Here is a 15357-nt window from a genome sequence, read left to right on the forward strand (position 1 = left end):
TGTATGTATAATCGTATGTGATATAGCAAATTTAAAAGCTTGAAAATGCAAATAAAACTTAATAATTTCAACAAGTAAGTAAACGAAATAATGGACAGGACTAAATCGAAAATTAAAACAAATCTCAGGGTTAAAATCTGTAAATAAACAAAAGGGTGGCTCAGGACCAAAATGGTACACTCTGAAAAGGGGGAAGGGTTGATCAGGAAATATTCCCCTCCCCAGCATGCAGTGTTTCAATATGGACTAAAATGAAACACGCGAAAAACCAGGAGGCCAAATTAAAAAAACAAATGGGACCAAATTGCACTCAAACGCAAAATGGGAAGGACCACACGCGAAATAGCCCACATCACGAAAACATGCGGATCCCCCCTGCGCCGTGTCGGATCACGCGCAGGTCATGGGGCTTAAACGGCGCCGTTTTGTTATCTCATTAAAACTAATTTTTTTTACAAAAATTCATTTTTTTTCATTTGGAAATAAAAAAATTTCAAAACATTTTTTTCTCTCTGTTTTCTTTCAAGAAAGACGACCCCTCCCCTCCCATCTCTCAAAACTCCGGCCATTTAGGCCTTTTCGGCCTCCGGCGCACCGCCATCGTGGCCCTAGGCCGATAGCGAGGGAAAAGGGCTACTCAGGTATATTTCTTTTCCTTCCCCCTTTTCTTTGTTTTCGTATATACAAGAATAAAAATAAAATAACAATAATAAGAGATTGAAATCTAGAAAAATAAGATGAAATCACCTTGAAACTAGTTTCTCTGTTTTTATATTTTTTGAATCTCTGTTTCAATCCGTTTCTTGTTACAAAAAGTCCCCTTTTTATCAAAAATAAAGATCGGTTCCCCCCCTTTTACAAACATAAAGATCCCCCCTTTAGATCTGTTTGAATGGCTTTTAAATAGCCATTTTACAATTTTTCTATTGTTTCTACTGCTGTTTTGTCATTCTTTGCTTGCGTGTTTGAAGGTGGAGCAGGTGAGGACGATGGGACGTGCGCGGCGCAAGTGGGGTGAGTCGGTGGTGGCAGTTGCGGTGGCAATGTCAGACGGTCCTAGGTGCGCCGCACCTATGGTTAGGATTTTTTTATTTGTGTTTTGGGTAATGGGTTTTGTAATTGGGTTTGGGTAGGTTTTAAATTTTTGGGCTTGTTACTTGGTGAGGCCCGGTGAATTTGGGCTGTACACAAGCTATTCCATAATTTTTTTCTCATAATTTCTCAATATTCAAACCCGAAATTACATATGTCATATCAAAATTTTCAGGGTGCTACAACTTGACTTCAATAAAAATTAAATATTTTAAATTTATATTTGATTTAGTTCCGAACTTTATTAAATTATTTTTATAAAAAAAATAATCAATTATCATTATTCAGAAGATTTTAGAAAAGAAATTAATAAAAATATAAAAGAAAAATGAAAGAAAATTTTAAAAATGAATTATTTCAAAGTTAATATATAATTAAATGTAAATTTAATTATTTAACATTTATTTGCATTAAAAATATTAAAAATAAACAAAAGAGAAAAGAGAAAATCAAAACAAAATATAATTATCATTTATAACAACTTTATAAAAAATAAATTAGCTTAGCTTAGCTTAATAACAAGGTTGAGGCCTTAGGAATTTAAGATCATAGGTGCAATACTCACTTTGTATAAACCATGTATGAGTTCTCAATCAATATTTATTTCGGTTTATGTCCCACCAAATATGAGCATTGTATAAATTTATTTAAATCTATGTTTGGATATATTTTAGTTATAAAGATTGGTCAAGCTTTATAATACTTAATTCTATTTATAATATTTAGATGTATTCGGCGTAATTGCATTTGTGATTGTACTTACATTTATTAATTGAAAATACAATATGTTTAACATATAATTTAGAATATAATGCAGTTTACAATTTAATTTAATAATAATTAAAATATTTTTACAGTACAAGACGCTTACTCCTCAAGTTTTGAGTAAAAGACACATACACCTATGGTTTTAAGGATACGTACCTACTCTGAAGGAAATCTCATTAACCCTCTTGATATCTAATAATTATACCTTTTTATTATTTATTTATGTATTTTCTATTTATTTTATTCATTTTTATTTTAATTAAAAATAATAAAAATTTAATTACACATGCAATTGATATAAAATTAAATATATTACACTTCTTTCATAAAATATTATATTTGGCTTCAATTAAAATTGAGTATTTTAAATTTATATTCAATTCAGTAACCTTAAGATGAATTTATTAAATTATTTTCATGGAAATTTGATTAGTTATTATTATCTAGAAGGTTTTAATGAAAATAAATCAATTAAAAAGAAAAAAAAAGTTTATCTCAAAATTGATATATATATATAATTAAACTAAAATTTAAATATCTAAAATTTATTTGCATTACAAAATATTAAAATTAAACAAAGTGTAAAAAAGAAAACAAAACAAATTACAATTATCATTTATACTATATATATATATAAACTTACAACCAATGATGTATTAGCTTAATGACAAGGTTAAGGCTCTAAGAACTTTAAGATCTTATGTAAACTGTTGACACATTTGAAGGCAAGGAAAAATTTTGTGGTTGTTTCTGTGGCTGAAACAGTAGCCACAATTTAAGGCACTATTTTATTGTCATACTTGTCTATTTTCAAAGTTGGCAAATATTAGAACAAAAGTATTGTGTTATCTATTTTGAAGATATTTAGACGAGTAAAAGCTCCAAACATGAAGATCAATTGAGTTAAAACTGAAGAGTTGAAAATTGGTTACTTGCGGATCAAGTTTGGTTATTTGCGGAAAAAGTAAAGTCACTTTTTAGGTTTGAAGGCATTGGATGACATTGAGACTCTTATGGAATTATTATCCTATGTTGATTTTTAGCTTTACTTTATAGAAAAGTGATTAGACTATGACTATTTTGTAAGCAAAACTTAACTAGTATATAAACTTAAGTTTTATCTAGGTTAAAAATACCGAGAGATTGAGAAAGCACGAATTTGTTCAAGTTAAAAACGTTTTATGTGTGCATTGTTTCTGTAAGCAATCAAGAGAGTCTTTTGCATTGCAAGACTAAGCTTTCGAGGGGAAGTTTTGTGGGAGAGTAATCTAATCTTTGTACAATGGTGAGGTTGTTAAATTGGTGAGAGTTGGACTGATGTTAGGACTTAAATCATTAGTTGTACTGTGAAAATGAAAGTGGATAATTGCTTTGGACAAGGCCCTGCAAATATAAACTAAGTTTGAATTACATAAACAATATCAATGATCATCTTTATGTTTATGCACTTTTAATTTCATGGTTGAAATTGTGGTCACAGTTCCAAGTACTATTTTAGCCACAATTTCTGTTCGCAAAGTAATTACCTCATTGTTTCTACAATTGGTATCAAAGCCTCTAACTAAACATAAATAACGATTATCTTGGTTGATATACTTGCTTGCAATGGAAGGATCTTCTCATTCCCTCTATGCTCGACGAAGCAAATTATGCATATTGAAAGCTCAGATGAAAGCATTCATTAAGTCAACATATGAACAAGTTTGAAGGGGTGTTTTAACTAGATGGACTCATCCCTTCATAGAAATTGAAGGAGTAAATGTTGGATCCAGTGCCCTAAGTGTAGTACTTTCATCTAAGTATACTTGTAATTTTTTTGAAAAAAATGGTTAATAAAATTATTCATGAATTACATTAATACTTTGTACATTGCCTAATGTTTAATTCTAAGCGGTATTACGTGGTCAGATCGTAATACGGAAAGACAACTTATCTTAGTAGATGAACCTAAACATGTCATTAGTCTAATCGAAAATAAGCAAACCGATTGAAAGACTAATATGTTATCTATCAAGTTTAACTAAGGAGATGCTTTGTCTTGGGCATCACAACGGATAACTCCCAGAAGATAGAAATATAGATGTGATTGATTAGACTGGCAGTACATCGGATTAGACTCAAGAAGAATAGATCCTGAATCTATTTATGGATTTATTCACTTATGACATTTAAAGTGTGACACACATTAATCCTGAGTGAATGGTGAACTATGTAAGCATGACTTGTATACTTTGATGTAAGTAAAATTAGAAGTTCAAATAGATAAGGAACCAAAAGTTGGTATGTTAGGTATACGACTTCTACAGCATGTAGCGTCATTCACAATAGTGGAATTCATACCTCAAGACATGGGTAAATGATATCCCCTCGTTGGCATTACATGGTTAATGAAAAGTAAACGTGACCAACAGGTCGTTCGTCTTTGTGATGAATGAATTGACTACTATTTGATAGTAATTGACTTTTTATAAAGGGAGATGTAATGATTACCATGAGATAAAATTGGATTACATTGGGAGAACGAATTTATCCCAAAGAGATTAAGGATATCCTATGAGGGTAATACACTTATGACAAGGTCATTGGATGAGCACTAATTTTGTTACTTTCATAATGGTATGTTGTTAGGGAGAGCTCAGTCATGATAATATAGTAAAATAATTCTGTGACTAAATGAGTTTATAATTAAAGATGAAAACCTAAAACTTAATTATACATAAGTTGAGCCCTAATCGCATATGTCCAATCGGTCCCTCTACTAGCTCATTGAAACTAGAAATGAATTGCATATTGAATCAAATGAACATAAATGAATAGAAATGGTAAAAATGGAGAAATAAGAAACATTTGGCAATAAATGTGGTTTTCTCCAAAATAAAATGAAAATGACTTGGAAATGAATTTATGGTTTCAAACTAAATGAAGTTAGAAAATGGAAATAAATCATTTGGTCATAGTGATTCTATTAAATGTAGAAATATTAAATATATAATTTTCATAGATTCTTTTACAGTAAAGTAGTCATGATTTTAACGGAATTAGAATTGGGTTGAGAAAATTATTTAATATGAAAATTAATGAGATGTTTATTTTGGGAAATAAAGAAACAAATATCGGGTAGGATCAAATTATAAAATATTGGTTAAAAGTCTAAGAAGTACCTATAGTTAGACCCAATATAGGAGAGGCCCAAAAGCTCCTCATGTTTAAGAGAAGGACAACAAACCCTAGTTTGTTTAACTAGGGTTGCCGCCCTACATACCCCTAGTTAGACTAGGAGTACATTTTTCTATTGAAATAGACTTCTACAATTCAGCAAGGGTTTTACTTATTCTCCCTATAAATAGATGACACCGATATGGCTAAATATACAACTTCAAAATATTGTTACTCTGCCCAAAAATAGTGAGATTTTATCCTCTAAGTATTAAATATTTTTTTCCAGAATAACAATTCTACCGGTTTCTATTGAGAATAGATTTTGCTTTCACACTGAAAGTAAAAAAAACTATTTCTAGTTTTGTGTTTAACTCAAACCGTTCAAGCTCACACTCGAAGTAGTTCATGGTACGAGAAAATTGGAAAAGGTCGTTTAGTTGAAATCCAAAAACGACAAGGATCCATCTAACCAAAAACACATGTTTGATTTTGATAAATAGTTTATTGCTATAAATATAATAAATCAGGTTGATTTTCAAAAATTTTATTTTCCTTTGTGCAAGAAAACCGTTTTCGAACCAAATTTTTTTCAACAATAAAAACTCTCAAGGCTAACGCAACCTAGACTACTAAAGAAGAAAATATTGCTAATGCCAACTCCAAAGCACTTTATGCTATTTTTTAAAGGGTAAATACACAAGAGTTTAAAAGGATTTTTAAATGTACTGAAGCTAAGAAGGCTTAGGAAATTCTAAAAACAGCTCATGAAGAAACCAATACAGTTAAACAATCCAATCTTCAGATGCTGACAACCAAATTTGTGACTTTGAGGATGCAGGAATTAGAGACCATTGAAACATTCTATTGTAACACCCCTCACCCGGTTCGATCTACTGACCTGAGCTATAGAATGTTACAACATTTAACGAAGCAAATTACATGCAATCCTAGCTTTAAACATTCAATTAAACAATAAAAAATAGTTCATAATCCATGTATAACTGACGACATTGGGTGTTCAAATGATGTTACAAGTGATTTTATGTGTTTGATGAATGTTAGAAAAGTTGTAGCATGTTCTATAGGACTTCCTAATGGCTAAATAGTGGTGGCTACCTAAGAAGAAATGGTTAAATTGACGGGAAAAATTCACTTAAAAAATGTTCTTTATGTTCCTAAATTAAACTGCAATTTAATTTCGGGTTCACTCTTGAATGATGACATGAACTATTTTATCCAATTTTCTACAAATATATGTGTAATTCAAGACCTTCCTTCAAGAGAGTTGTTGGAGTGGGTGAGAGACGAGATGGACTTTACTACTTCCGACAGGTATCGACAGTCAAAGTAACTTCGATTGAAGCTTAAAATATTAGGTCACCCTTCTGAGAAAGTAGTGAAGTTACTTTCCTATGTTAGTAACTCATGAGATCATTTGAATAAAGCATGCAAAATTTTCATCATGCTAAACAAACTAGAAATAGCTTTTCAATTAGTAAATATAAAGTCACTCGTATTTTTTAGTTAATTTATTACGATTTATGGGTTTTTTATGTCACTTCTTCATCTTGTGGATGTCATTATTTTTTTATATTGGTTGATGATTTCTCTCGTGCTTTTTGGGTATATCTATTGGTTAATGAGAAGGAGGTTTTCAAGATTTTCATGTCATTTATTACTATAATTGATCATCAATTTTCTCAACAGATAAAGTTTGTTAGAAGTGATAACCGGACGAACTTTAATTGTCTCTAGGATTATTTTCTTACAAATGGCATTAATTTTCAAACATCTTGTGTTGGTACTCCTCAACAAAATGGGAGAGTCAAGATAAAACATCAGCATATTTTAAATGTGGCTCGTACTTTGCATTTCTAATGACATTTGCTTTTTTGGGGGGGAGGAGTTTGTTTTGGTTAATAATCAACGTTCTAAGGGTGATAAGTTTGCTAGTCAGAGTCGAAAGTGTGTTTTTGTTGGGTATTTGTTTGCCAAAAAGGGTTGGTATTTATATGATATGGATTCTAAGAAGTTTTATTTATGTCTCGTAATGTGAAATTTTTTGAGGATATTTTTCTATATTTGGACAAGAATGTTGCAACCATTGAGCTCGACAATGTTGCTCTACCATATGAGAGTATAAACATAATTTTTGATACATAGTTCAGTGATTCAGATGTGTCGTAGCCCGTGATAGTTCCTTCGCTTATCACTCCACAACCTATGAGTTCACCACCTGTGGTGTATTCTTCTTCCTCCGATGACACCGTGGTACAGGGGGCTTTGGGTAATGATGAGCCCAAATTTGGACGAGGGTATAAGGAGAAGTTTTCCTCAGTGAAGCTTCGGGATTTTGCCACTCATACAATCATAAAGAAAAGTTCATCTCTCACCTCACCTACTTTGGAGCCTTCCTTAGGTACTTCATTTCCTACGCATTATGTTTATTGTGACAAATTTATTGTGAAACACTGAAATTTTCTTATAACTATTACTATAAGAATCGAGCCACTGTCTTTTAAAGAGGCTGTGAAGGATGCGGGATGGCGTAATGCTATGCAAAAGTAGATTTGTGCTTTGGAGGATAATGACACTTGGTCTATGGAGACACTTCCTCGGAAAAAGAAAATTTTGGGTAGTAAGTGGGTGTATAAGATTAAATATAACTCTGATGGAATTATTGAGAGACTTAAAGCTCGTCCTTTCGTTTTTTGATGATGAGCATTGAAACCACAAAAAATAATTCCTACAAAATAACTCTAAATAGTAGTAAAGAGTGGTAGTAGGGTCGAGTCCATAGGGATTGGATGTTATAATCAACTTCCATGTTTAACTTGTGATCAAAATTTTTGTGGTATCGAAAGTCGTGGCAAAAGTCATGCCCACGATTCCAAACTGACCTGCTTAAAAATAAACAAATAAATCAGGGGAGTTTTGAAATGTTTAGAAACTAAACAATTGAAAAAACATAAATAAATAATTAAATAAATTGAAAATTAAATTCAAATTTTGTAATCAAAGATAATAAGCCTTAGCCCTAGACTTGGTGGATTCCGAATTTCTGAATCGATCCTTGAAAATTAATTTTCTCCTCCAAACAATAAGCTAGTTATAGTAGTTAAGAACGTCCTAACCACCAATTCTTCCTCTCGTAACCGGTCCTGGTACGACCTGCAAATCAACCATTATCGATTATCTAACCGAGATACACGTGTTCCTGATTCAAGATTCTGACAACCTTACACTCTGAAGAACCCAAATCGAATCAACGGCCTCAACTACATGGGTCGTTTAAACCCGATCACTTCTTCCTTAATTTGTTCTCGGAGGTTCGAATACAGCACGGCCAACTCGTTTCTCCAATTGTCAGCAAACACGACTCCAACCCAACGTGAACTTTGACTTGAAATAGAGCTTAACTTTAAGGGATGAGTTGTCTATCCCGATACTTAGTAAAAAAAGTGAATACTGATTTGAAGGATTTTTAGCACGAATACGTATCTCACAATTCTCGGTCGGAAAGAGCATCGACCTAAAGCTAAGAGGCATGAAATTATTCATGCTTTGTAGAATTGAAAGGTGATTTGATGATGGTGGTAAAGAATGGGAAAGAAAAGTACTTGGAAAGTAATTAAACCAATTTGAAATAATAAAGAAATGGAAACAAAATGCTCACGCCAATTTGAATGAAAAAGAATAATGGCTATTCAATTTCAAATTGAAATCAAATGTAAAATTAGGCGTGTCTTCCTAAGTACATTAAGGCCCTATTTATATACATAGAATTAACTAATTTTGGCCTTAACCACTTTAACATAAAATTAAATAAAATTAAATAAAAAATAAAATAAGATTTTTTTTCTATTTTTGGCTTTTGCAAAGTCAAAAAATCTGACGAGTCCTTGGCTTTCTCCACATTTTTTATTCGGCCTCAATTAATTGATTGAGTCACACTTTGGTCTTTTTCTGCTTGTTTTTGTCTCTTAGCGTCCCAATTGCATCCCTGACAAGATTAAAACATAAAAGCACTAATTTAGTAGGGATCGATTCAAAAATAAACTGAATTAAACACAAAATGATGTGCAAGTTAACATGTTATCATTTGGTAATCACCAAGTAGACAATATTGACTATAATGAAACTTTTGCTCCTGTGGCAAAAATAGTGATTGTTCGTGCTATCTTAGCTATTGCAGCTTTAAAAAATTGGGAGTTACATCAGATAGATGTACATAATTATTTTATGCATGGTGATTTTCATAAAGAGGTTTTCATGAAACTTCCTCTATGTAATGACCCGATAGTCAGGGGTGTCGAAAAACGTATTTTTGGGACTCCATTTTCGTAAACCAGACTTGTAAATATTTAATTAAATATTTACAAAGTTAGTTGTGTAGCTAAGTAATTTTTGGATTAGTGAATTTTATGAAATTAAGAGTTATTAAGGTACATGGACTAAATCATGTAAGGGTTAAAAATTAAATTATAAATTGAAATAAACTAAAGGGGATAAAGTAGCAATTGTGCCACTTAATTAATATGTGTGCATAAGTGGCTGGTCATGAGCTAAATAAAATGCATGTATGCATGTGTTTAATATATATATGTTATATATATATTAACTTTAATGTATATATATAATAATTAAAATGAATGTATAATAAATGAATGAAAAAGAAGAAAGAAAAAGGAGAAGAGAACGCACGACACTAGGGGTTTGGAAGTTCAAGCTCAAATTAGTTAGTGTAATTTAGTCCCTACACTTGTAATTTTTATATTTTTAGAATCCCGGTACTTAGGGCTACCTGACCCATATGGTAATTTTTAGTATTGTTCAAGATTTTAGATTTTGACATTATTGAATAGTTTAAGTATTAGGGATTAAATAGATAGATTTTTAAGTTAGAAATGGAAAAAGACTAAATTATGGAATTAATTGTTGATTTTGAACAATAGGGGCTAAATTGTGAAAAATTTGAAATTAAGGGGTCAAATTAGAAAAGAGAAAGCTAAATATGGTCTAGAGTGAAATTAGTATAAAAATATGAAGTTAATTGTGAAGGTTAAAATTAATCTCGTTTTAGGGACTAAATTGAAGAATAAGAAAAATATAGTGTGAAAATTAAAATATAATGTGAAGTTAAAATGTGTAATATTAATTTGATTTAATTGTTTTATTCCGTAGCTAACGTCGTGCCAGAATCCTCGAGTAAAAAGGGAAAGGATAAAATTGACGTCGAATAGCTCAGAATTCACGGTTTGTGTTTCTATAATCCGAATTAAATAGTAGATTATTGCATATATAATTGTTTGCATATGGTAAGCATTTGAGGTGAGTACTTTGGCACTTTGGGATTGAATTAAATTCATAATTGAAATGAAATGGATTGATTTTGTATATTATGAAATATATTGATTATGAATATATGTGTATTAAGAAAAAATGTGATTATTATCCAATTGAATATATGCTTATATGTGATGATATACATTCATGAAATTGAGACATTGGTTGTATTGAAAAGTGAAATGAATCCCTATTAACTGTATCGAGCTGAATTGGATATAGATGGCATGACATAGGATAGGAAGAGTTCAGGGATTACTTCAACCTCGAGTCGATGAGGCACTTAGTGTCAATTTGCTTTGGTTTAACCGATGAGACACTGGGTGTCAATTTATATAGCGCTGGGCATAGTTATTACTTCGGCTTTATCCAATGAGGCACTGGGTGCCAAATTCGTATGTTGGTTGGATTCGTGTATCCGTCTGAGTCCGTGTTGTCTTAATAGGGGAAAGTAAAATAATAATTTATGTGATTGATATTGAAATGGAAAATATGAGAAATGAATATGAAATGAGAAAATATTGAAATGACAAATATGATAAATAATTATGATATGAGAAATGAGATATGAATTGATGAATTGAGATGTGAAACTTGAATGAATTCAAGTATTGATCAAAGATATGAATCATGCCATTGCATGAAATGATGTATTCAAATGTTAAATGAAATGCCATTGATATATACTTATAAATTTGAACATGTGAAATCTTAGTAGATGTGAATAAGGAATGAGCAAAAATTATACTATTGAATTGAAACACATGAACATAGCTTACTTGTTGCATTTTGCATTTTAAATACTTATATCAAGTTTATGTTATTCAAATTATAGAAATACCACTGAGTTTTACTCAGCGTGCGGTTTTGTTTTCCGTACGTAGGCTAGGTACTGTTCGAATTATTACCGACTCAACATCAAATCACAAATCCCGAGCTCAGTTGTGGTGATATTTCATTTTGTAATGGCATGTACCTAGGGAGTCTTTTGTTGATATTGTTTATAAAATGCTGTTAACTTAGTTGCTAGTGAAATGATGGTTAAATGTGTGTATGGTTGTGGTTGAAGCTATGTTGGTATGTTAGCCTAGTTTATATTTTGGTATGTGATAGCTTAAAGTTTGGTAGCTTAGCATAATAGCTTAGCATAATGATTGGTATGTGCTTATCTTCATATTTGGTAACTTTAGAAGTTGAAAGTTAGTTCAAATATGGTAAATGTGATATGAATGAAGGTCTTGAATGTTTGATGTGTTGTTGATGTATTTGAGCATATAAAATATGGTACCAATGAGGGTACATTGGTTAGGCATATTAGGTGATGAATTTGGTGTATTTTGGGCATGTTTAATCGTGTTTTAATAGGTTAAATGATTGATAATTGAGTTGTTTAGTGCCCAAGTAAGTAGGAAATGGTAAACTTGAGTTTTAAGGTACTTTTGGGTGCACAAGGTATGGCCATACGAGCGTGTGTCACACATGGGCGTGTGACCCAAGTTAGAGAGTTACACAGCCTGGCCACACGGGTGTGTGACCCCTGGAATCAAAATTTTTGTAATTATTTCCTAAACTTCCAGAATTGTTTCAAATTAGTCCCTGCCTATTTTTAAACTACTTTTAGGGTCTCGTAGACTCATAATAAGGGCTATAAGAGTAACTTTTACTCTGAATTGAGGTGGATTAACAAACCTAAATTAAGTACATTCCACTAACATCATTGAAGATAAATTAAAAAGATAATCGTAGATAGTAGAAGACTAAGTTTAGCAATGTATAAATAGGGATAATAGTGTAAAAGAAGACCAAGTTTAACATTGCATAGCATGAATCATTATTCGATTGTATAATATTCTATTGTGATATAATTTGATTGTTTGTGACCTGACCCTGTATATTATATTGTTAATGGCTAGTATATATGTGTGTAATTATGATTGATTAATTGTATGACGTGTTAGTAATGCTCGTGACCCTAATCTGACAATAGAGAGGGTTTAAGGGTGTTACACTCTAGGTTTTGCCCCTAATAAGCTTGGACTGGTTTGTCGTTAACACAAGTCTTTGTATGGGTTGAAACAGACTCATCGATGTTGGTTTGCTAAGCTGGTTACTGCACTAAAAGGGTATGAGTTTCTTCAATCATATTCTGATTATTCTCTCTTTACATGCACTGAGGATGTGTACTAGTTTATGTTGATGATTTGATTATTTTTGGAAATGATTCCGCTTCTTTGAAAACTTTTAAATGGTATCTCATTTCTTACTTCCATATGAAGGATCTTGGTGTTTTGAAATATTTTTTGGGGATAAAGGTAGCTCATAGTTTTTTGGGTATATTTATTTCAGAGACAAGTTTTTTGGGAGCAAAGCCCGCAGAATCCCCAATAGAGCAAAATCGTAGATTGGCCTATGCTACAAGGACAGTTTTGACTGAAGATAGTTAATGGGTTGTTTGATCTATTTGGCATTGACCAGACCTAATTTAGTATACTCGGTTCATGTCTTATCTCAATTTAAGTATGAGCCGAGGTAGGAGAATTGAGATACGGCTTTGTGGGTTGTCTAGTGCTTGAAAAGCTCTCCTGGCCAATGAATTCTATTGAGATCTAATAGTGGTTTGTCCTGAAAAGGGTGCTATGATTCGGATTGGGATACTTGTCCGTTAACTCAATGTTCGCTTACTAGTTGACTTGTCTTTATGGGACAATCTCATATTTCCTGTAAAACTAAGAAACAACATATTGTTTCTCATTCTTCCATTGAGGCTAAGTATAGGTCTATGGCTTCCGTCACTTGTGAGCTCAAGTGGCTGAAGGTCTTGCTATTGATCCTAAAGTTATTCATTTATTTTGTGATAGTTAATCAGCGTTGCATATTGCATAATGCATAGAATCCTGTATTTCACGAGCGTACTAAACATATTGAAGTGGATTGTCACTTTGTTAGGGATGCAATCCAGGATGGGTTGATTGCACCTTTTTATGTTTCGACCTCCGTTCAGTTGGCTGACATTTTTACAAAGGCGTTTGGTAAACCGCAATTTGAATACCTTCTCAGCAAGTTGTGTATTTATGATCTGCATGCTCCAACTTGAGGGGTGTTTTAGGATATTATTATGGGATATTATCTTTTAGGAATATATTATATATCTACATGTTTAGGAATATATTATATATGTTTCATTTTTCTTCATAACTACGGTTGTATAAATATTATATATATTCTTACAGCGTGTTTGGTTCGCTGTAATGGGTATGCGATTACCCATCTATTCCGCGTGCCTCACCTAATCCGGCGTTTGGTTCGCTGTATGCCTATTACAGGCGTATTACATTACCGGCCTATTCCCCAAAATCTCTGCTTTTGTATTCCCTTCCCAAAACGACGATTAGCTATTACGGACGTCTTCCCAATTTCTATGCCCTGTTTTACCCTCCCAGTCTTCTTCAACCAGCGCTGAAAACTCGACTCTTTCCAGCTCCTTCTCTGAACAAGTCTTTAACAACCATTTCCCCATTTCCCGTTTCCCCTCTTCCCCAAATCAGAATCCCTAACCCTTGCCCGACTTTGAACAAGTCTTTAATTTGTTTTTTTGTTATGTTGTTTAACTTTGTTAGTTCTTTGGTGCCAGAGCTGAAAACCCGAATCAAGAAGTACTTTGAAAGGTATGAAGAGGCACTCCCTTCAGTTCTTGAGGCCATTTTGCGAAGAAAGTTGGCTGGGAAGCATGAGGAGACCGATGATGAATTAATGGATGAATTGGAGGTGCAACCACGAGTCGATGTGGATGATGAAGAGTTCGAGTCAAATTTTACTAATTTGTACTCGACTGGTGATGAAGAGGACATGCTTCGCTGGGACAAACTCCTCCCAGGTTTTTATTGATTTTAATATCATATATGTTCTTTTCTATGTGAGGATTTCTGGTTCTATTATACTGGATTGCTTTGCTTTCTATCGTGGACCTGTAAATCTCTGTCAATTTTAGCTTATCATTTGCAATACTGATGGATGTTTAGATTACCAATCTATTTTCTTGTGAAATGATCGAATGCAATATTTTCAGGGTGTCTTTGTGTAGTGAAATGAGTGGTAGACTTGGTAAACTTGCATGTGTTACAAAATTGAATCTAGAGATCCGTTTCCCAGTCTTGACTTGAGCAACTTACTGCCAATCTTCCTCCAAAGTAGTTTCCTAATCAATTTGGCTTTATGTTTAATAATGAGAGTTTGCTATTGGTTTTTCTTGTTAGAGATCTGTGTGTTTGTTATAGTTGGTTATAGGTAAAATGTAGAGACGAATTGAAAGAGAGTAGAATGAGTGTGCTTGAGGTTATTATTGTTGGATTGAGAGAAAACTAATAGCTGACAAGGTCTATGAATCTTATGGTACAAAGGCAATGTGTTTGGCTTCAGCATATATGGAGTATATAACTGGGCTTCATTTTGACTGTCCTTATGGTAATTGATATTTGCTTTGATTGCAGGATGATTCCTTGCAAAGACTAAGCATGGAGTGGCAGCTTTCTTTGGTGTGAATTAAAGGCTTATGAGGGGATTCTTGCACCATATGACAAGACAAGAGAATGGTTATTCCTGATGCTCTCAAGTTTTGCAGTAGTTGGTTTCTTTTGTGGAATTTAGAATTTCGTTTTCTTACTTGCTTCTGTGGATAGTTAGTCATGCTCAATGTTTTTAAAATTGGTGGAGAAAATAGCATTAGCCTGAAGTAAATATGAAATATAACATTGAACGCTTTTATGTAGTTTATTTTCAAGTTTTGTTTTTGGCTGTTCGTAATTCTGAATTCTCTTCACGAACATTGGTGTTGCCTTGGATATTATATAAGTTTCTATTTCTGATTGTTGGTATGCTCGACTATGAAATGGTTCCTATTAGCACAAAGGAGTGCATAATGAATTAGACTTCCTTCCTGTCATTTAAACTAAATATTCTTTATTGCTTACTAACTGAGCATGTTGTTTTCTAATT

At 32.5% G+C, this 15357-nt stretch overlaps 1 long non-coding RNA gene across 1 annotated transcript; it reads left to right on the forward strand.

Annotated features, from left to right (window-relative positions):
- The first annotated feature begins 492 nt into the window (after positions 1 to 492).
- Positions 493 to 1312, forward strand: LOC121219848 (uncharacterized). Its single transcript, XR_005916823.1, has 2 exons — positions 493 to 641; positions 972 to 1312. It is a non-coding gene; the product is annotated as an uncharacterized lncRNA (long non-coding RNA).
- The last annotated feature ends 14045 nt before the right edge of the window (positions 1313 to 15357 follow it).

This window comes from Gossypium hirsutum, chromosome D08 (genome assembly GCF_007990345.1).
Source record: "Gossypium hirsutum isolate 1008001.06 chromosome D08, Gossypium_hirsutum_v2.1, whole genome shotgun sequence".
Classification (NCBI taxonomy): domain Eukaryota; kingdom Viridiplantae; phylum Streptophyta; class Magnoliopsida; order Malvales; family Malvaceae; genus Gossypium; species Gossypium hirsutum.